The following is a 21,517-nucleotide window of genomic DNA, read 5'->3' on the forward strand; positions in this document are numbered from 1 at the left end:
GCCAACATTAGGATATAAACAGAATTTCACATTAGTTTATTCACATTTATTGTTAATGTAAACGCGTTGCTCGTTGGCATATTTTAACTCGACAATTCAATAATCTAACAAAGTGTGTAAAATGAAACGTTAGCTCAGTTTACCATGGTAAAGTTCGTTACCGCCATGTTGACGACGAGTAACGTTAGGCTAACGTTAACGTTATAACATACGTTAAACTGGGCACAATCCTGTCAACATACACAGAATGTTTTTTTGTTTTTTTTACCTTGCTTGCTGATCTCTCTCTCTCGGTGAAGTGAATTCCGTCTCTTCCCCTGGCCAGACACGAACGTCGCGATCCAACAAAAGACAGACCCCATTACCTACACTGGATGTCTGTCTGACGCGACACGACAAATCCCAGACAGTGTAGTGATGCGCCGCGGCCGTTATATTTCAGACGTAGTCCGATACGAGTCCAAGCGCTCGCACTAGTTCTTACAAGGGATAAACAGGTTTGCATTTAAAGGTCCGGTCGCTTCAATGTGTCCAATATAGACAGCCTCTGGCTATTATAGCGTTGTAGACACGTGGTGTAAGGCAACAATTAGGAAATAAAAAGCACGGTGGAATGGTGCCAGCCAGAGAGGCAGTTACGTCAAATACAGTAGTATACAGCAAATTTAAAAAATACAGTAAGTCTCTGTATGTGGTGTTAGACGTCACAGAAAATTCCCATGATGCAATTGGAATCACAGTTATTTACTGTAAAGAGAAATAGCAGTATAATACTGGGGGATTTAAAGTAAATAACTGTAGAAATTACAGAAAAGTCTAACAGTGTAGGTATTCTGTTTAATTATTTTATCATTTTGCCTCCACGTCTCCCCGATTGCTCTCGAGCTTCTCCTCCCGTCAATACGGTAATCTCTCTGCTGTGCGACAGAGAGTCGCGTGGTTATGACGCAATCGTTAGCCTACTTTTACAAAAACTGTTTTTACGGGGCCATAACGTAAGCTACAAGGTAATGGAGCATTTTATACATTGTCGTGTTTCTTTAGAAATAAATAATGGACAAATGGAGTCTTCAAACGCCTCAGATGTAAAGTTATTCGCTGTCAAAGTGATGCCAAAATGAATGGGAGTCAATGGGATGCTAACAGCAGGTGAAGTTCTGCTACAAGATGGTGGCACGCGGCCGGCTTCAACTTCCGGTCGACTTCCTTCCCGCTTGACATTTATTTACGATCACGTCCTTCTTAGTGAGGCACCCTTGGCGGTCAAAAAGGGTTTAAATTCCTTTAACACCAACAGAGTGGTTAGTGTAGCTCATCACTCAGGTGGCATAATTAAGGGTAGAGTCCAGGCATCAATGAAAAAGAAGATTTACGAGGTTGAAGTGAGTTAGCTCGGGACACGGGACACAGCACTGCGGCATTGTAAAAACACTCAATAATAACCAAAACACTAGCGAAAGCGGTAGGTAGGTAGAGAGGACCTGGACTTTGGACCCGGAAAGAGTATTATCGGAGAGTGGTTACGTCACGACTTAACAACCGAATAGCTTCTCTTGATATTAACAGCAGCTGCACTGTGTCTCGCGAGTTCTAACGGTTCCCTCTGGTGGTGAATTTATTGTATTAAAATCCTCGTTTTTGGAGTTCATTTTTTTTTATCATTTTTGGTTATTTAATTACATAAACCATGTCCTTTGACAGATTATGTAAAATAATATTACATACAGTAGGGTTCAGCCTTTTATCAAATTCGAGAAATAATACATTATTCTTAATACATTTTCTTAGCTGGATATTATTTGCTGCCAGCGTCTTGTGGTAGATTTTTCCCCTACGCACCTGACTTAGGTTGAACCACGTGTCCCTGACACCTGAAAATATTATACTCAGTTGAGTTCACCTCTGAATGCGCGGGTTGACGCATAAGAGTATATTCTTACCACATAAAATAAAATGCCTAAGAAGTTACCTGACCGCAGTCTAACCACGCCTAAGAGTCTCACAAAGAGTTGAACGACGTCTCGCCCCCTTTTGACACTATCACTCTGGAATAAGATCTTTAGTGTCTCACATAACCTGTAACTTGCTGCGCAGCAATAATAACTGACAGACTTCAGACAATGCCTTTGAATATGCTTTAATCACGGCTAGAGGATCTCAGACAAATTTCAGAGAGAATCCCCCCAGCAAAAAGAATACAACAGTTTTTATAGAATAGGAGCATGGCGAAAATTACATGATACATTACATAATTTCCCTACAATTTGATTGGTTCCTCATATGCAAACCCTTCTGTTTACTAGGTAGAAGCAAACTCTGTTTTCTTAAATCATTGGAAAATGGAAAAGGTTAGAAGTTCAGTTGATTACTCAATATGTCATGAGACTATTCTAGACGGTTATATTTTTGATATTGTCTAGCCAGCATCTCATAATTTTACACTGGTTTCAACAGTCAAATGTTAGGATGTTAGGCCTAAAGGAGAAGTAAGGTTAGATGTTAGAATCATGATTAGTTTAAAATACAGTTTACTATTTTATTTATTAAAAAATCCATCACAGTCTAAATCTTGTTTTTTTATTTTTGTTAATTTTAATTTTGTGATATGTCCACATCTATTATGCAACATTATTGTGAAATAATTCACCAACTGTGTAACTAGTCACAATCGATTAATCTGATTAAATCAGAAGTAAAATGAAACTTATTGGAAAGATTATGCTTTTTCAGGCAGACTCGAGCAGAAGAGATATCAAATGATAATGTTTAATCACATTTGTCAAGCTGTAATGTACTAAAGTCATGTAGAATGTTACTTGTCTGTTAATTTTTTGTTATTTTGATCCCTTTCAATTTTTTTGTTACATTTGCCTTTATAACTTGAATAAAATTTAATTTGTAACCACACAGGTGTTTCCACCGGCGTAATTGTATTGTGTGAATTATAGATTGTGGGTTTGATGTGGCTTGGCATCAAAGTAAAAAATACATTTGAGTTTTTGTACAGCTTCACATAGACTTTCTATCACTGGGCTCCAACTCTTAGAGCACAGTAATATAGAGCTGAATCTGACAGAGTTACTCCGTTAATCTTGAGTTCAGTGGATGTTTGAGATGTAGTCGACTGAAATCGAGGATCAGAGGGGTTCCCAGAACCGCTCCGTGAACGAGCATTTTTCCACATTAAATACTGAGGTTCTTCATTAAGATACTGTCTGTACCAGTAAAGTGTAACATAACTGCTGCTAGTATCATATGAGCAGCTGAGAGTCACACTCTCGTCTTCCTTCTTTATGATGCGAGTTTCTTTATTTGGCCCAATCTGATCTGCAGTCATCACACCTAAAACAAAGAAATAAGAAAATTGCAAAAATTGTTTGTTAAATTGTTCTTCTACATCACTACAATGAATAAAGGGAGTTATTTTGTACCTGAAGTCAGAATTAAAATTAGAAACAGTTGTTTTTCCATGTTTACTATGTCATATCAGTGTATTAATGTTCTCTGTGCTCAGATGCTAATGCTTTAGTTCAGTGCTCAGAAGAGGTGTGTTTCAGACCTTTTTTGGTTTCAGACGCAGGTGATTGGTTGGAGGTGACAGTTTTGAGCACAAGCCTTAAAAGAAAGCATTCAGAACGTGTGTGATGGAGACATATGTGCTGCTGATTAAAAACCAGACACACCAACAGATCCATGGATAATAGAACTGCATGTAAAAAAAAATTTGAAGAGATAAAAATAATAAAAATAATTAAAATACTGATCTGTTCTGCTTTAGTAGAACGTCACATTATTACACTATAACAAGAGCATATGATATTATTATAATTTTTTATTACTGAAATTTTATTACTAAATAATTGTATTATTTATTTATGAAATATAATTTTTTAATGGATTAGTGTTACTTGTAAAGTTGGAGAGTTTTATTTTTTTGCATGTTTTTGTATGAGTGTTGAGTGTGTTTGAGTCACAGTGGGCTTCAGAGCACAGTAATACACAGCAGAGTCAGACACACACACATCCTGGATTGTCAGAGGAACTGATCTTGATGTGGAGTCCAATGTTGCAGAAAATCTCTCCTTAAATTCATCCTCAGTAGTTCCTTCACCAAATGTATATTTATTCAGAATGAACGTTTGTGATTTGTTTGGGAGCTGTTTGTACCAGAAGAGATATGTATTTGCAGCTGTGGTAGTGTAATTACACATTAAAGTTATTTGATCCTCTTCATTTGCAGTCAGTTTTCGTGAAGGTTGTTCAACTCTGTCTTGCCCCCAGCACTCTGGAAAACACAATTCTCATTTACATATATTAATTAAGTCACATATAAACAAAAATATTAAAGTGTAAATTATCTTTCTTACCAAAAATCTGTGCTGTGAGGAAAAGAATACTAATCACCCATTTTTCCATTGTTGAGATAAAGATATAAATATTTTAACGTGTTGTAATGAATGTGTCTCTCAGTCTTCTGACTGTAGATCTGTTTCCTCTGTACTGCTTTTCTGTTGATATTTCAGGTCTTCAAGTCATGTCTCTGAAGACACTTTGAGGAATACTGCCTCCCTCTGGTGAATTTATATATTTCAAAAAATTTTATCCAAAGTGACAATGTGAAATAAAATCAAAGCAATAAACCAAAGCAGTAACACATACACCAGAATACCCTGTAGCATGCTCCCGGAGGAGGTGTGGAGGCTGGTTTTGGATATTGCAGTGTTTTAAAGATTGTGACATACGAAAGAAACTAGGGACTGTATTTAAAGGGGTCCTATGCTTTTTTACTTTTTCAACCTTAGTTAGTGTGTAATGTTGCTGTTTGAGCATACAAAAGATCTGCAAGGTTACAAAGCTCAAAGTCCACTCCAAAGGGAGATACTTTATTTTACAGAATTCACTTTCCAAGAAATGAAAGCTTTAGCGTAAGTTCTGCCAGGAATACTCAATTGTTGCGTCACTTATTACCTTCTCATCTATCCAATTGTGTTCTAATACTCGTAGTATAACAGATTGGTACTTGCACATGTCTGAGTTTGCAGATGCTGACGCCAACATTTACCTCCATCCTCCCCACCACCGGATGGTCCCTTCCCATATACCTCCCAGGGGGTCGGCTGCGCCCCTGCCTTCGTCTTCAGGCAGGAAATACAGAATCCGTTACCCTCGGATTGCGAACTACGGATGGGGCCTAAAAGGTACGAGGCCTGGTTGAGCTGCACTAGAGAAGACAGTGTTGTCGCTAGGTCAAAAAGATGCTGTATTTTTCCTCCCATCTAATTTTTTCCCACCACCATGTCCCTTTAGGGGCTCCATAATACGTCAATGCTTTTGCATTCTCTCGCACATGTTTAGTGTTCCCCCGAGAAACTTTGCATTCGCTTGCAAAACCTTTTGAGCTCTTTGCTAGCGAACGCAAAGAGAACACAAAAGCATTGACAAATAATTTTTCCTCCATCTCATAATTTTTTCCTTCACCATGTCCCATAGGAGCTCCCTACATCTGACTGACTAATTGTATGTGTTCGTATTCGTAACTGCATGTCTGAGCACTATCCTGGTTTCCCATTCATTGTTTTGATTTTCTGCCCATTGTTCTAGTTTACTCTTTGCCTGTTTCTTGGACTGTGTTGTATGTTTGGATTGATTGCCCGTGCCGTGTGTATGACCTCTTGCCTGTTTTGAATTACGTCTTGTCTACGCCTGCCTTCACGTGTCCGAGCAGTTTCATAATGATGATGTTATTATTTGAAATGACCTGAATTTATTATGTAGTCTGTGAGTGTTGGTTATCTTTTGTGCATTGTTTCACTTCTATAATATCTCTTTTTTTAACCATTAAAAAATATGGTTTATTCATATTTATTTATTTATTCATATTTTCAATCTGAAATATGTATCTGGATTTCTTATCACACTCACATGCAGATGTTTCCACTTTTGTTTTTTGTCTATAGGTGGTTTTGAAGTGGTTCAGTTTGAAAGAGTAAAATTAATTTGAGTATTTGTACAGCTTCACATAGACTTTGTATCACTGGGCTCCGACTTTTAGAGCACAGTAATAGAGAGCTGAATCTGACAGAGTCACTCTCTTAATAGTATGTTCTGTGGACGTTTGAGATGTAGTCGACTGAAAGCGAGGATCAGAGGGGTTCCCATTACCCCTCCATGAACGAGCATCTTTCCACATTAAATACTGAGGTTCTTCATTAAGATACTGTCTGTACCAGTAAAGTGTAACATAATTGCTGCTAGTATCATATGAGCAGCTGAGAGTCACAGTCTCGTCTTCCTTCTTTATGATGAGACTGAGTTTCTTTATTTGGCCCAATCTGATCTGCAGTCATCACACCTAAAACAAGCAAGTAAGAAAATGATGAGCCAAGTAACATACTATGATCTTTTACACTGTTTTTCAAAACCACTAATAAATAAAGGGAGTCATTTTGTACCTGAAGTCAGAACTAAAATCAGAAACGGGTATGTTTCCATGTTTAGGTCAGATCAGTGTATCACTGTGCTCTGATGCTTAGTTAAGTGCTCATGAAAGAGGCGTGTCTTCAGATTTTTTTCAATTTGTATTGAAGGGAAGCACAAGAGCCTCAAAAGAAAGATTTTTCTTCTCTTTGACAATCTTACAATAGTACATATGACATATTAGATGTAGATATCACCATCTTCAGGCTAACAATATTTTTAGCATTGGTGTCCCATTTGAGGCAACTTCCAACATAATTGTAACATAAAACCAAAAAAAGTAATAGAATAAATTAAAATAAACATTTGGTATTGATATCGATCAGATAGCACAGTATCACTAAAAAGCAACAAAGTATCAGTATCAGCATTTTATTGTTATTTTTATGGTGCATGATGTTTTAGTTTTTTATTTATTTATTTTTTTTAGATTTTTTTTTTTTTTACTTTTTTTTGCAGTCACTGCTGACTCAAATATGAATTAAATTAATAAACTTTTAAACACTACAGCAATTTAATTTTGCATTTACAGTCATGTTATTTTAGAGGCTTTTATAAAGGTAAGAATATAATAATATAAGTAGCAATTGGCAAAGCAGTTTCTTAGCATTTGCTGCAAATGTGTTTTTTACACACATGGTTTTTGTATGAGTGTTGAGTGTGTTTCAGTGACTGTGGTCGTCAGAGCACAGTAATACACAGCAGAGTCAGACACACACACATCCTGGATTGTCAGTGGAAATGATTTTGAAATTGTGTTGAGATCACCACTAAATCTTTCTTTGAAATTATATTTAAATTTGTTCAGCATATGTTCTGGAAATCCATTCACTTTTTGCTGGTACCAGAAGATATTTCGTAATACATCAGTGGTTTCATATTGACAGCTGATTGTTACAGCTGCTCCTTCAACAGCAGTTTGAAATCTTGTATTTTGTTCAACACTGTCCTGAGAATCACATCCTGTAATGTATAACATCACTGATGAGGATCCCATATTCATATTAGAGGAATATTACAGCATTTATATACTTACAGAATTTGACTTACCCCAGAAATATGTGATAAAGAAGACTACAATTTTGTGCCAGTTTGCCATCACAATAATTGTTGAAATAATACTTTAGATAAAATTAACTTATTGAAATCTACAAATAGACTCTTGTTTCAGCCTCTCTTTGATAAGGTTGTACTAACACTGTCACACATGCAGAGAACTGCAGGAGGAGTCTGACTGCACCACAGTTCCTGAATACTGAATGTCTCCTCCTTAATGATTCTGGGTCTATTTTAACACATTTTCAGTGTTCTGATGTTTTAACATGTTGGTTCAATCACTGACCCCTTATTTCAATTCGATGATCAAAACCAATTCTAGACAGAGCACTTGACGTTATTGTACTTGGGTGTATTATAAGATGAAACTTTTAAAAATAAGACACTTAATATTAATGTTATTCTCGACTACTACAGTACATTACATATTATCATGCCACCAGCATCTAACAGGTTTTTAAAATGTAATTATATTTGTTATTCAGTCTTAAAATACGTTTTTTTTTTATTGTTTGTGATATATTTTCACATCAATGAGGATTGGTTTTGCATGCGTTCTATATTAATTACCCACAAAATTTTATTTTGATTTCTTTCAGTTTTCTTTCAGTTTCCCTTTAATAACTTGAACTCAATTTAATTTGTAACCACACACAGGTGTTTCCACTGGTGTCATTATATTATGTAAATTATAGATTGTGGGTTTGATGTGGCTTGACTTCAAAGGAAAAAATAAACTTGAGTTTTTGTACAGCTTCACATAGACTTTGTATCACTGGGCTCCAACTCTTAGAGCACAGTAATAGAGAGCTGAATCTGACAGAGTTACTCCGGTAATCTTGAGTTCAGTGGATGATTGTGATGTAGTCGACTGAAAGCGAGGATCAGAGGGGTTCCCAGTTACAGTAGCTGATCGGGCAGGTTTAAATATTAAATACTGAGGTTCACTATTAGCATACTGTCTGTACCAGTAAAGATAAACATAACTCTCGCTAGTATCATATGAGCAGCTGAGAGTCACAGTCTCGTCTTCCTTCTTTATGATGCGAGTTTCTTTATTTGGCCCAATCTGATCTGCAGTCATCACACCTAAAACAAAGAAAGAAGAACTTTTCTGAGTCAAGTCGCAAAATAATTTCCTACATTGTTTTCTACATCACTACAATGAATAAAGGGAGTCATTTTGTACCTGAAGTCAGAATTAAAATTAGAAACAGTTGTTTTTCCATGTTGACTACAGTAGATCAGATCAGTTATGTTATCTGTGCTCTAATGCTAATGCTTTAGTTCAGTGCTCACAGAAGAGGTGTGTCTTCAGAATTTTTTTTTTTTTTGTGTGTGTGTGTGAAAACTTTGGTGCTTTTAGATGCAGGAGATTGGTTGAAGGTGACGCATACACAAGCTTTGAAAAAAGACATCAGAATGTGCGGGATTGGGCTCTTTTGGTCTGTTTAAAGAACAAACACACCAACAAATGTTTTTTTTATTTTTTTTTATGGTTCCCCAGAAAGTGCACTTTATTGCTTATTACTGATATGATTCTCATTTCGTGAAATGTCATTGTACAATGTTTCTACTTGGTTTCATGTTGCTTTGGCAAAGTTGGAAAGGTTTTATTTATTTTGCATATTTCAGCTGAAACTCCGCCCCGCAGCCGATTCTTAAGATTTCATGTCAATCCCGGTGCAGATTGCCTACACCAAACACTAATTCCTAACTCTAATTTAATTAATTCATACTCAAATGAAAATGAAAATGAAATCTACTGCCCAAGAAATGAGATAATCAACACTAACTACTTTTGCTAGTGTCATCATAATATTGTAAATGTGCATTGCTAAATTAAATGAAATTAAATGAAATTGAATGAACACATCTAGAACAGCAGTTTTAACCCCCTTTTGATGCTTCATATCTCTTTGCTAAAGTTACACTGGATTTGCAAACACCTGAAGGAGGACACCGACTATACCACAGTATCTGAATACAGTATAAAGGATTTGTGGTTCATTTTGAAGTATCATAATATTGTAGAATATTTTGCATTAAGTTTGTTAGAATATGATATTTAAAATTGCCCATTGTGTTCATGTGCTCAACAAATCTGTTGTAATTGGCTACAACGTTTCAAAAACACGTTGTAAATAGAAACCTTTGATGCACTTCACAGAGCGCTTACACTGATACACACGGGAGCGTTTGATAGCAGCCGCCCATCATCAGCGGGTCCTGAATATACCTGGTACTGCAGAAATGCTGGTGTCATCACATTTATTTTATTTCATTCCGACTTGGTACAGAAGTACCAGTACTTTTGACAACCCTCCTTAGCTTGTTCGTTCATGTCTATTTCTGTATATTATGAAATGAAAATTGTTGAAATGCTTAAAGCGAGAGTTAACCCATTTATATTGTGTCGTCATTTACTCATCTCATGGTAAACGAAAGGATATTTTGAGAAATGTCTCAGTGTTTTTTGTCCAAACAGTAGAAGTCAAAATATTTTCAAAATATCACATTTTTCAAAATATATATTTTTTGTGTTCTGCAGAAGAAGAAAAAAAAGTTATACAGGTTTCGACATACCAGTTATTTAGTAAATGGAAAAGTGGGAGCTAATGATCCTGTAATGAGGCTTGATAATATGAATATGTGGTGCATATCGCCATCTAATGGTTACCAAAAAAAAACATTACAAAATGAGAATGAAGTTTAGTTTTTAATGTAGCTTCCTCCTAAGTTTAAAAAACATAAATCTGCATTCTGTTTATGAATTTAGTTTATTTGTGAAATGAAGCTTTGATTTACTGCACATATAATGGCTTTAATGTTGGGTTTGTACAAAGATTTTAAATCTGATTTTAAACATGGGTGTTTGGATATGTTCCATCAGACTTTTGTTCTCAGTGTCTGAGTTGGCAATTCGGGAATGTGATTCTTTAATGTATGTGCTTCAGTCTGTTTAGTAGAAGGCATAATAGTTATGCCTTTTCAGTTGTGTCAGGTTTTTGTACAGTGTTCTTGTGTTTCCTGTGACTGTGGGCCTCAGAGCACAGTAATACACAGCAGAGTCTGATACTGTAGCAGAGGAGATCTCCAGATCCACACGTTTGATCTCTTCTGTGGCCTGTTTTTCTTTTCTAGTCTTAGTAGAGAGCCTGGGATCTACCAAAGATTTCTTAATCTCTTTCACACGCTCTATTATAAGCACAAGGAATTCAGGAGCTGATCCAGGATACTGACGGTACCATAGAAGTGAATATGCAGAGGAATAACTGCAGGATAATGTAACAGTTGAAGTCACTGCAGCAAACTCTTCACTGCGGTCTGCTGTGATTTCATCTCCAAAACTCACATCTGGAAAAGAACAAAATAACACATTTAAAATTGTCAAATAGTAATGAAATTGTGTTTTTGTAATTTGTAAATGCAGTCCATTTACCATTTACCATACAATAAAAAAAAAAACGTATAATACGTATTATATGTTAGTTACATTGTCATAGTGATATGAGATCTTAAATTGTAGCAGTTTACATTTTAAATTAAATAAAGTTCAATAAGTTAGATGAGAAAATTATTGATGATAAAATATGTGCAAGTTCTCAAAGAAAACCCAAGCTTTTTGGAATGAAAATTAATGTACAAAAATATACTTGCATGCCAAAGCAGAGAGCAGAATGACTGAATGAAGTATCATTGTACGTGTGTGTGTGTGTGTGTGTGTGTGTGTGTGTGTGTGTGTGTGTGTGTGTGTGTGTGTGTGTGTGTGTGTGTGTGTGTGTGTGTGTGTGTGTGTGTGTGTGTGTGTGTGTGTGTTCACTACAGCAGGACTGAGCTTTGTGACAGTCAAGCAAATGTAACAAGATCATCACAGATCTGTGTGCCAGACTCCTCCTATTTCATCTCAGAGTTGGATGCCCCACGTCCTGCGTCATGTTGTTTAAATAGTAAATGCATTTGCGTCCATCTGTGCTGGTCTGAAATCAAGGTGTGTTCAGGCGCATTGTTGGAGCATTGCAATTTTGAGGCAACTGAAATAGACTGCGCCATTGACCAACTGAATCCTGGTCTAAAGTCAATGGCAGTATTTATTTATTTTTTGTTATTTAAAGAGCGCGTTAGTATGTGCGCCTATAGGCGGGCGCACAATGCTCGTACATTCTGATTATAACACACACAGGGACGCGCAGCAGCACACAAACTAGCCAAATAGTAAAAGTGAAAGGATTACAATGTAAAAGATTATTATTGTGAACATAAAGATATGGTGGAATCCGGCTTGTCCCGTAGATGGTCTGCTTGCACGCTTTATCTTCGCACACGAGCAGATCCGTTTGCTCTCTGGATAAGCGTTCAGTCTTTAGTTTCCTCTTGCAAATTCCGCCATGTAAATAGCGAATCTGCCATGGCGCAAGCACAACTGGCTTTTAAAGGAGATGAGACTCTGATTGGTTTATTTCACGTTACACCCAAAACACACCCATTACTCATTAGGAGAATAGGGACAACCCTTTTAGACCATGAGCCGGGCGCGCCGACCCCTTGTTAAACTAGCAAAAGTGGATTCGGACACGCCCTAAGTGCGCTTGCGCCCTGCGCTTTAGACCATGCGCTTAGATCGTTAAAATAGGGCCCCATGTTTTGTTGGTCCACATCCTTTCTTGTGCAATTTAATTTAGTCACTGTAAAGGACATGCAATCTTCTGTAGACATGCGGTCAATGGATTAGTTTTATTTCATTATTTATTAATAATTTCAAAAGGGGTTATTTAATTACGGTCAATCTCAGTCTTATCAAAACTTCTCAGTGGGAAATATAAACTGCATTTAGTGTAGTAATTATAAAAATATATATTTTGTTCCCTATTCCACAAGATACTTATTAAGCCCAGACAAAATCTGCAGACTTTTTTTTCATATTTTCTTTATTGAATTTTGGGGGGAAAGTTTGAAATGGTTTTAAACTCGGTTGAAATGTGTTAAATGGAACTAAGAATACAGTTATTAGTAGCGGAAAACATCAATTAAACTCTGATATTTTGAAAAAAAGAATGCAAATGACAGGTGATGTGAATGCCAGTCATTCCAATTCTGTGGAAATATGGGAGTTTTATGCAGTTTATACCCTTTATGGCTGATTATTTCATCCGCTGTAATGTGTCTCCCTAAGTTTTTGTATGAGTGTTGAGTGTGTTTGAGTCACAGTGGGCTTCAGAGCACAGTAATACACAGCAGAGTCAGACACACACACATCCTGGATTGTCAGAGGAACAGATCTTGATGTGGAGTCCAATGTTGCAGAAAATCTCTTCTTAAATTCAGGCTCAGTAGTTCCTTCACTAAATGTATATTTATTTAGAATGAATGTTGGTGATCTGTTTGGGAGCTGTTTGTACCAGAAGAGATATGGACTTGTATCAGTTGTAGTGTAATTACACCATAAGATTACTTGATCTCCTTCACTTGCAAGCATTTCTTTATAAGACTGTTCAATCCTGTCCTGTCCCGAGGACACTGGAAAAATTGTAAAAAGTAAGTCATTAACATTAACTATTTGCAAAGTAAACAAACATTTCATAACCTAAATGAAAGTAAACTCTTTTCTGTGAAAGTGGGTAGAAACAGAATAAAAGTGCTTACCGTCATAATGTGCTATGAAACACAGGGAAATCAAAGCCCAGCAAAACATAGTTGTTCTCTGAGGTAAAATAACAGAAACTCACGGAGCACGAGTAAAGGGTGCTCTTAAAAAAAGTCTCACTGAGATCTACTTTAACTTATCATGTCACATGATCTACTCACACTCGAAGAGAGCAATTCTGACCCCTTGTGGGTAAAGTTTGAAAATACTTAAAATGTCTTTCAACAGGTTTCAACCATGAATCATTTTTCACAAAATGAAGATGTTTTTGAACACATGCTTGATCCCCTCTACTCGTCTCTCGGTGTGTATATCGTAAAGCCATTTACTCACTGTATACCACTGGGCATCATGCACCTGTTTTTCTTTTTTCTTTGCAGTGTTAAAGTAAAAGTTATCTGAAGAAGGTGTGCCTTGACTGTGTATTGGCCACATTTGTACATGCGAATGAGTAAACTAACACTTTTCTACTTACAATAATCATGCATTTCTATTTCATGTGACTCCTTTGAATGGGCAATGCTTCTAGAAATAAAAGAGGGTCTAATTCAAGATTTAAGGGTCCATTTCTCCTGAACTGTGGAAGTGTTAGTTTACTCAAAGCTGCTTTGAAACTATTTATATTAAGCTTTATACAATATACATTAAGGTGACTTGACTTGAAACACCATTGTTTCCTTTTTTGTCCACCCTGGTGAAAAACAAAACAAACAAAAAACATGCTAAGTATACTTACAGGTTACAGCCAGACTAATTTAGGCTAGTATATTTCAAGTGTGTTAATGATTAGTTAACTTGAAGTGTGTTATTTTGAAATAACTTATTTTGTACTAAGTATATTTAAGTGTAATTAAATTGTAGTAAAGCATAACTTAAAGTGTATTTAGTGTACTTTTGTGTGCTAAATCGGAACAACTTCAAGTATACTTAGTATACTTTAAGTATATGCCTGTGTAAGGACTAATTACATGCTTGATTATTGATATTAAAGTGTTCATTATTTTAAAGGGTTAGTTCACCCAAAAATGAAAATTCTGTCAGTAATTACTCACCCTCATGTTGTTCCAATCATGTAAGACTTTCGTTCATCTTCGGATCACAAATTAAGATATTTTTGATTAAATCTGAGAGCTATCTCACTCCTCCATAGGCTTCCAGAGGGACCGAAACTCGCCGCCCCAGAAAGTCAGTGAAGAAAATGTTGAAATAGTCCAAGTGACTACAGTGGCTCTACATTAAGTTTATCATGCGACGACAATACTTTTTGTGCGAAAAAACAACAAAAATAACGACTTTATTCAACTAGTGTTCTTCATTGTGGGCCTCTGACGAGAGTTCACGGGAGCGCCACGACGCATGCGCGAGAACTGAGATTACGGCGTTCTTCTTCTACTACTACTTGTTACTGGCTGCTCACTCCTTAGGAGTATTATCGCCATCTACTGTACAAGATGACGTCCCGACATTGCCGGGAGCGCAAAACGGTCTGTTTACAAGCAGATGAAGACGCGCGCTGTATGTAAAACTGTATTCGTAAATATGTCCGCAGATTTCGATGTAGATGAAGATTTGATTTTTTTTTTAACCAACCATACTTATTCGAACCAGAATACACAGACATTGAACTACAAGAGATGGAAGATGCTGCAACAACTGCAGTCTGCTTCTGAAAGACAGAGAGCATTGGACAGCTGATGGTGTAAATGTAATCAGTGCCAAGCGATGCCTACTGAGGCCATCCTTAAAAATATTTTGGTTTGCCGTAACAGCCAAAAAAAAAAAAAAAAAGGGGTCGGTTGGTCGGTCTATATATAGCCTATATTCTTTCTTTTTTTTTTTTAAAGATTCAATGTAGAGTTTTGGTTCATTTAAGAGACGAGCGCGCGTGCGCCTCCATGTCCTGATTATATTGCCTGCATGCTACAATTAATACAAAACGAAATTCACTTTAAAGAAAGGCTTTCTACAAAAAGCCTACAGTAGCCTACAGAGAAATTTTATTTTTAGAGATACGATTTTCGATCAATCATCAAATATTATATTATTTTGCTTTTGTAAAACTGTATTCGTAATGTATGCAACTGTATGTCCCAATCGATGCAGCACACGCTCTCCTGTTCAGGCCATCCTTAAAAATAGTCTTGTTTGCCATAACCCGACCGACCCTGTCAATTTAGGACCGACCCAATTAATAATTTTTTTACCCTTTTGGACTAAAAAAGTCCCCTTTGGTTTTTAAGTTGATAAAAAAACGACTTGCCGATTGTAAACTTGCGTTAACTTGCGAAAGAATATAGGCTATATATAGACCGACCAACCGACCCCTTTTTTTTTTTTTTTTTTTTTTTTTTTTTTTTTGGCTGTTACGGCAAACCAAAATATTTTTAAGGATGGCCTCAGTAGGCATCGCTTGGCACTGATTACATTTACACCATCAGCTGTCCAATGCTCTCTGTCTTTCAGAAGCAGACTGCGGTTGTGTTGCAGCATCTTCCATCTCTTGTAGTTCAATGTCTGTGTATTCTGGTTCGAATAAGTATGGTTGGTTAAAAAAAAAATCTAATCTTCATCTACATCGAAATCTGCGGACATATTTACGAATACAGTTTTACATACAGCGCGCGTCTTCAGCTGCTTGTAAACAGACCGTTCCTCAGAGAGACGATCAATGATGCCAAAATAGTAATTCACACTGTCAACATCAGTGAATCAGCTCCACCCACTGCTGGAGTGCTTTATAATTGAGCAAGACATCTTTGTGGAAAAGGGAAATATGACCTATGAATATTATAACAAAAATTCATAGTTCATTATAAAAAAAATATTCATAGTACATTTTTGCATTATGAGCAACATATATCGCCATATAAAGTGGTATATCATTGTGAATATATTTACTGATGTCACATTGATGCATTCAAAGAAGAGTTTTTGATAATTATTTGTTTTGTTTTTTATGTAAAGAAAATCCACATAGCTGGAATATGCAAATTGAGGGAAACATCATGTTAAAAACATCCTGACAAGAACTAAGAGCTCTGATTCATGCAGTTTATGTGTTTCAGTCACTGTGGGCTTCAGAGCAGAGCAGTACACAGCAGAGTCACACACACACACACACACACACACACACACACATCCTGGACTGTCAGAGAAACTGAGCTTGAGGATTTGTTGAGATCTGCATGAACTGATTATAAAACCATCATCACGTAACCATCATCACCTGATCTCTTTTCACTTTAGCTTTCCTTGCTACTGTAAATGTGTTTGACAAACACACTGTCACAGCGGCCACAAAAGACAAAAGATATAATAAGAGTTAAGAGTCCAAATAATGGAAACACTGATCACTGTTATGGTGACTTCAAATGAAACACATTAGAGTTAAACCTCTGTTAATTCTCAATAAAAACATTTGTAGACATCTGACAGAAATAAAGTCAGTCTGGTTAGTAATAAGTGAAGCTGGTAATGCTGTCTGTGGAGTTGTTACCAGCGCCCCTATTTTTGAGAATTTTCAGAAAATGACATACCCAAATACAAATGTCTGTAGCTCTTAAACCCTATGGTCCACATTCATAACTCTGATCTTTTTTTAATCTAGACACTTGAAACTTAGTTACCCAAGAGTCATTATAACTCAAAGTAGCATAGGAACAGAATAAAACAAGGTCAAATTTACATGAAAGTGACTCACGATTTCTTTGAATTAACTTCACTTAGGGAAAAATGTATCAGACTTTTATGTTAAGGGCCTGAAAACACCATACAGATAAAACTGAATGTCTGACCATGTTTAGATTCAAATTTGAGGATGATACTCCCAAAAATGTAGTTTCTGTAAGCTTTTATTCAAGAAAAGTATAGGCGTCCTTTCCAAAATGCAATTTGGAGACTCCAAATGTACACCTGGCACCCAACACCTTCACATAAGGAGTAAACACTACATAGGCCTACTACATACATGTATATCAATTCAGAACTGTTCTGCCCTTCAAACCACACAAGAAAAAAAACGATTTCAGCACAACATTTGAACATTTGAACAAAATTCCCTTTATTTTGAACAATTCTAATAGCAAAAACAGTGATTTCTCACTACATCTATAGACATTCCAGCAGTGATCGTTTTCAAACTAATGTATAACATACATAAAAAGAAAACAATAAATGTTTTTAGAACATTTTGTAATTACAAACGTGGTTTTTACTCAAATAAATTGCAATAAACTGATAATTATAATGAATATCCTATTACTTTCTGCTGCTCTTCGTCGCGGCTCCTCTTCATCTTCTTCTTCATCAATAACACGTTCAAATCTCTTCTGTAGTCGACGATCCATGATCGAGATGATCAGAAACATGCTTTGGAGTAAATCCGTGCATTTATGCAAGCTTCATGTGTCAAAACATTGCGTGTGTGTGTTTGTTTACAGTCTATGGTCGCTGCATTATGTGTGTGCGTGTCTGCGAGCCGCGCGTATGGCGAAAGCGCGCATGTGAAAGAAAACATTGAGCACTTGAATTTGACGAATATGCTTGCATAAACTGACTAGCACTGCAATCGATTTTAGTTGGCTAATACTCCCATCAATCAAAACTTTGCCGACTGGACATTGGCCGGCTTTATCCAGGCTTTTATCCAGTCGAAACCCCAGGTGCGAGATTGACAGCGCGCTCAGCCTGTCAGTCGGTCTCTTACTGTTTTGGTCTGTAACAAAGCCTGTGATTGAAGGAGAGTGCTGTGGAAGGTCTCATTTGATCCGGAACAGTGTAAACGACGGGGGTGAGATGGCTTTTGAGTGTTGGAATACGGATTTGAATCGATATTTCTTTGAAAATGAACGTGATGCGAACTCTATCTCGAAAACGCTCATGCAAACAAAGGAGGATATTTCATTTTTTTCCCTATTTTGTCGTTGTTTTGGATTAAAAAGTGGGATGCATTTTGAAGAGTGGACCCTTACAGTGTAATGTATGCTGTTGTTTCTTGGATTCGTCCGAACTGATATGAACCATACGAGATGAAAGATGAGTATAGCGGTTCATTTTGCTCATTTTTACATAACCAGTCCTCTTGCATTTAATTTAACCCTTTCCTCTCTGGTGTATTGATTGCAAAAACAAGTTTAGAACATGATTCTTGAGTGTTTTAGCTTTCAAATGATGCATAGTTTATGATTGTCAGTTGAATATTTGTTATAAAACAAAGCTTAAAAAATTAATAAAAGTTTAGCCACGCCCCATCCGGCCCGCCGGCGGGCCGCTGCTGGTTAAGAGGTTAATCCTCCTCTGCTGAGATCTTCAGAGATGTAATGTCTTCTTTTCTCTTCAGTTGATTGGGTTGGATTTCATCTAAGGCTGTGGCTGAAGTCAGTTGTAGTTCTTGTGTTTCTGCTCGTCTCTTTTTTCTGTTCTCTTCTTTCCTTCAGTGATTATTTTTGTTAACAGGCTTATTAAGGCTGAGATGACTCCATATTTAAAATACACAGATTTTGTGGCTCAGATAAGGTCCAGTTCTGGTTTATTTCTTTGCTCTTGGCTGACATGTGGCATTACTATGGCCTGCTTCTTGTGGCCCAGATCTGGCAAACAGGAGCAGTCCGCCCATGGGCCGTCATTCCACGCTGCATTTCCACGTGTGCCAGATGTGGGCCGGATCTGGGCCGACACAATGTTGCTATGTGGGTTTACAAGCATATAAAATGGCAAAGACAATATTAGTGAAATATGATGATGATGATGAACATGAGTCAGCCTGAGTTTGTGAAATATTATGACGATGAACATGAGCCAGCCTGAGTTTAGATGTCACTGTATATGTTTGCACAGGTTAAACTCATATAGGAGGAGCTTGCATGCATAATAGGGTACAATTCTGCCACAGGGTGGCCAGGTTCTGCAATTACATTTAAATAAAAACAGAAAACCTTTAAAGAAGAAATGGTTGCAGTTTTTACCTTGGAATTTTACCTCTTTTTTGTAACAAAACAATTTTCAACATTTACTGTACACACTCAAAAGTTTAATTCTAAATGTTAAAATGATTATACCTTTAATTTAATGTACAGGAATTTGCTGACTAAACTCAAATGAATTTGATGCTGTAGACATGCAGGAAAGTAATGAAACAATATTTTTAAGCTTTTTTTTTATTATCTGGTTTTCTTTTATGTCTTCAATAATCTTCACACAGGTGTTACCACATATTTTATTATATTTGGGGCTGGATAGATTGTGGTTGTGATTGTGGTTTTCACTAGATTTGTTCAAAGTGAAAAGAGCTTCAGGTTTTTGTACGACAGGTTTCATGTTTTGTATCACTGGGCTCCAACTCTCAGAGCACAGTATAGACAGTGTTGGGGGTAACGAGTTACAAAGTAACGGATTACAGTAACGATATTACTTTTTTGGGTAACGAAATAAAGTAACGCATTACACTAAAAATATTGGTAACTACACTACTTTACTAAACTATAGGAACGCGCTTTCCTGCGTTACTCAAGCCGTGCTTGCCTGCGTGTAAAGCTCTGATCTGTTTAAGTGGTGCGTGCATGCCTGTGTGTGTGTGTGTGTGTGTATGTGCGCTTGCACCGTTGTCACAGAGATCGATTTGAGTGACGTTGCTGCTGGTGCGAAGGGGAGCGGGAAATGGAGACGGAGACAGGGGGGTTCCGGCCAGTGGCGATATTCACATTTCTTTCAGTTTATTGCTCGAAAGGACAAAAATATTCGCGTGAAATGCACTCTATGCCCAGGCAGCAAGTACTGGCCATCGGGACTACCGGGAGATTCCCAGTGGGCTGACGTGCCTTTTGGGCCGACATCTCATACTTTTTTTCTTTTTCTGTTTTTTTGTCGCAAGGAATGTGCAGAGAAATAGCGTGAAAAATAGACACAGGCCCTTCAAGCAGACGCTGTAAAATGTGTGAAAATGTTTTCTGCAGCAGCAGGACCTTCATCAGCTCCCGTGGCTGATGATGAAGATAGTGAGGAGGATAAGGAGAGAGATGAGAAAGTGTAGAGCCTGCGGTAAGCAGAACTAACAGTTACTTTCAAAACACTTAGGCTATGTCATGAGTGTAGGAACCCATTACCCAGTAACGCATTGTTTCCACATCTGCATAGTTGACGATTACCGTAATTTACTATAAATTTAATGAGACGCGTTTGTTAACCATGTTTTCCGCCAAAATAAAAGCTCGATGCAGTTTCCGTCAAAATAAAAGATCATGTGATTATATCTCTTTCAAGTATAGAAATTAGTACAAAACTAATTGTGAAAGTTTCCTTTATTTTTCAGAGCATTTGTTTTACAATATATGTCTGTTAGTGTGCTATTATTATTATGGCCAAAATGCCAGGGCCGATTTTTTTTTTTTGTCCCAGTCCAGCCCTGATTATGTGTCTACCACCGCGGACATAATTTTGTCCTTTATCCTGTTGTTTGTGGATTTTACAGTGAGGCATATTTCTTTGTGCAGACATGGATATTGTTCTTTCATATGGTTTTACATGCCATTTTGTATAGGCTACATTTATAAACACTATGCGGACAGGCTAAGTGATGATAGGACTATGATGTTTGTCCGTATCTACAGGGTAAATTAAGAAATGGGAAAGTAAAGTAATAAGTAGTGAAGTTACTTTTCAAATGCAGTAACTAGTAAAGTAATCTCATTACAATTTACAGAAGTAACTAGTAACTAGTAACTAATTACTTTTTTTGAGTAACTACCCCAACACTGAGTATAGAGAGCTGAATCTGACAGACGTACATCAGTAATAGTGAGTTCAGTGGATGTTTGTGATGTAGTCGACTGAAACCGATCATCGGAGGTGCGTGCAGCACTATATGATCGAGCACCTCTATACGCTAAAAACAAAGGTTCTGCATGTGGATACTGTCTGTACCAGTAAAGCCGAACATTATCGCTGGTTGTACTATATGAGCAGCTCAGCTTGACAGCTTCCCTTTCTTTTGAGATAACATTTTTCTCTTTATCTGGCTCAATATTGTCCCCAGACACCAAACCTGTGAACAATAAGTAGAATGGAAAAAAAGGTTAAACACATAAGACACAATGCAAAAAATTAAATGACTAAAAGAAGTTTGTTGGAACATTTGCATTTGTTAGATTTTTCAAACCTCCACTGATTCATCATCATTTACTAAATAATTAATGTACCTGTTCCCATAATTACTATGAGCAGAAAACACCTGTCCATGTTGAATAAGATCAGCTGTTCTTCGATGTTCTGCTGCACTGCTTATGAGACACTGAAGGACGTAAAGACACCCATGAACTTCCTGCTCACATACTGTCTGTCTGTCTG

General features: G+C 36.9%; 1 long non-coding RNA gene and 1 gene segment (V, D, J or C); both read right to left on the minus strand.

The window, feature by feature from the left end:
* LOC309500442 overlaps positions 1–21,517 on the minus strand; it is a 95,387-nt gene that overhangs the window by 41,260 nt on the left and 32,610 nt on the right. The window lies entirely within an intron of this gene.
* On the minus strand, positions 10,240–11,446 carry LOC309500423 (T cell receptor alpha variable 18-like). The segment is given in 2 exons: positions 11,194–11,446; positions 10,240–10,890 (listed from the first exon to the last, which is right to left on the minus strand).

This window comes from Leuciscus leuciscus, assembly GCF_965113295.1.
Source record: "Leuciscus leuciscus genome assembly, chromosome: 6".
Lineage (NCBI taxonomy): Eukaryota > Metazoa > Chordata > Actinopteri > Cypriniformes > Leuciscidae > Leuciscus > Leuciscus leuciscus.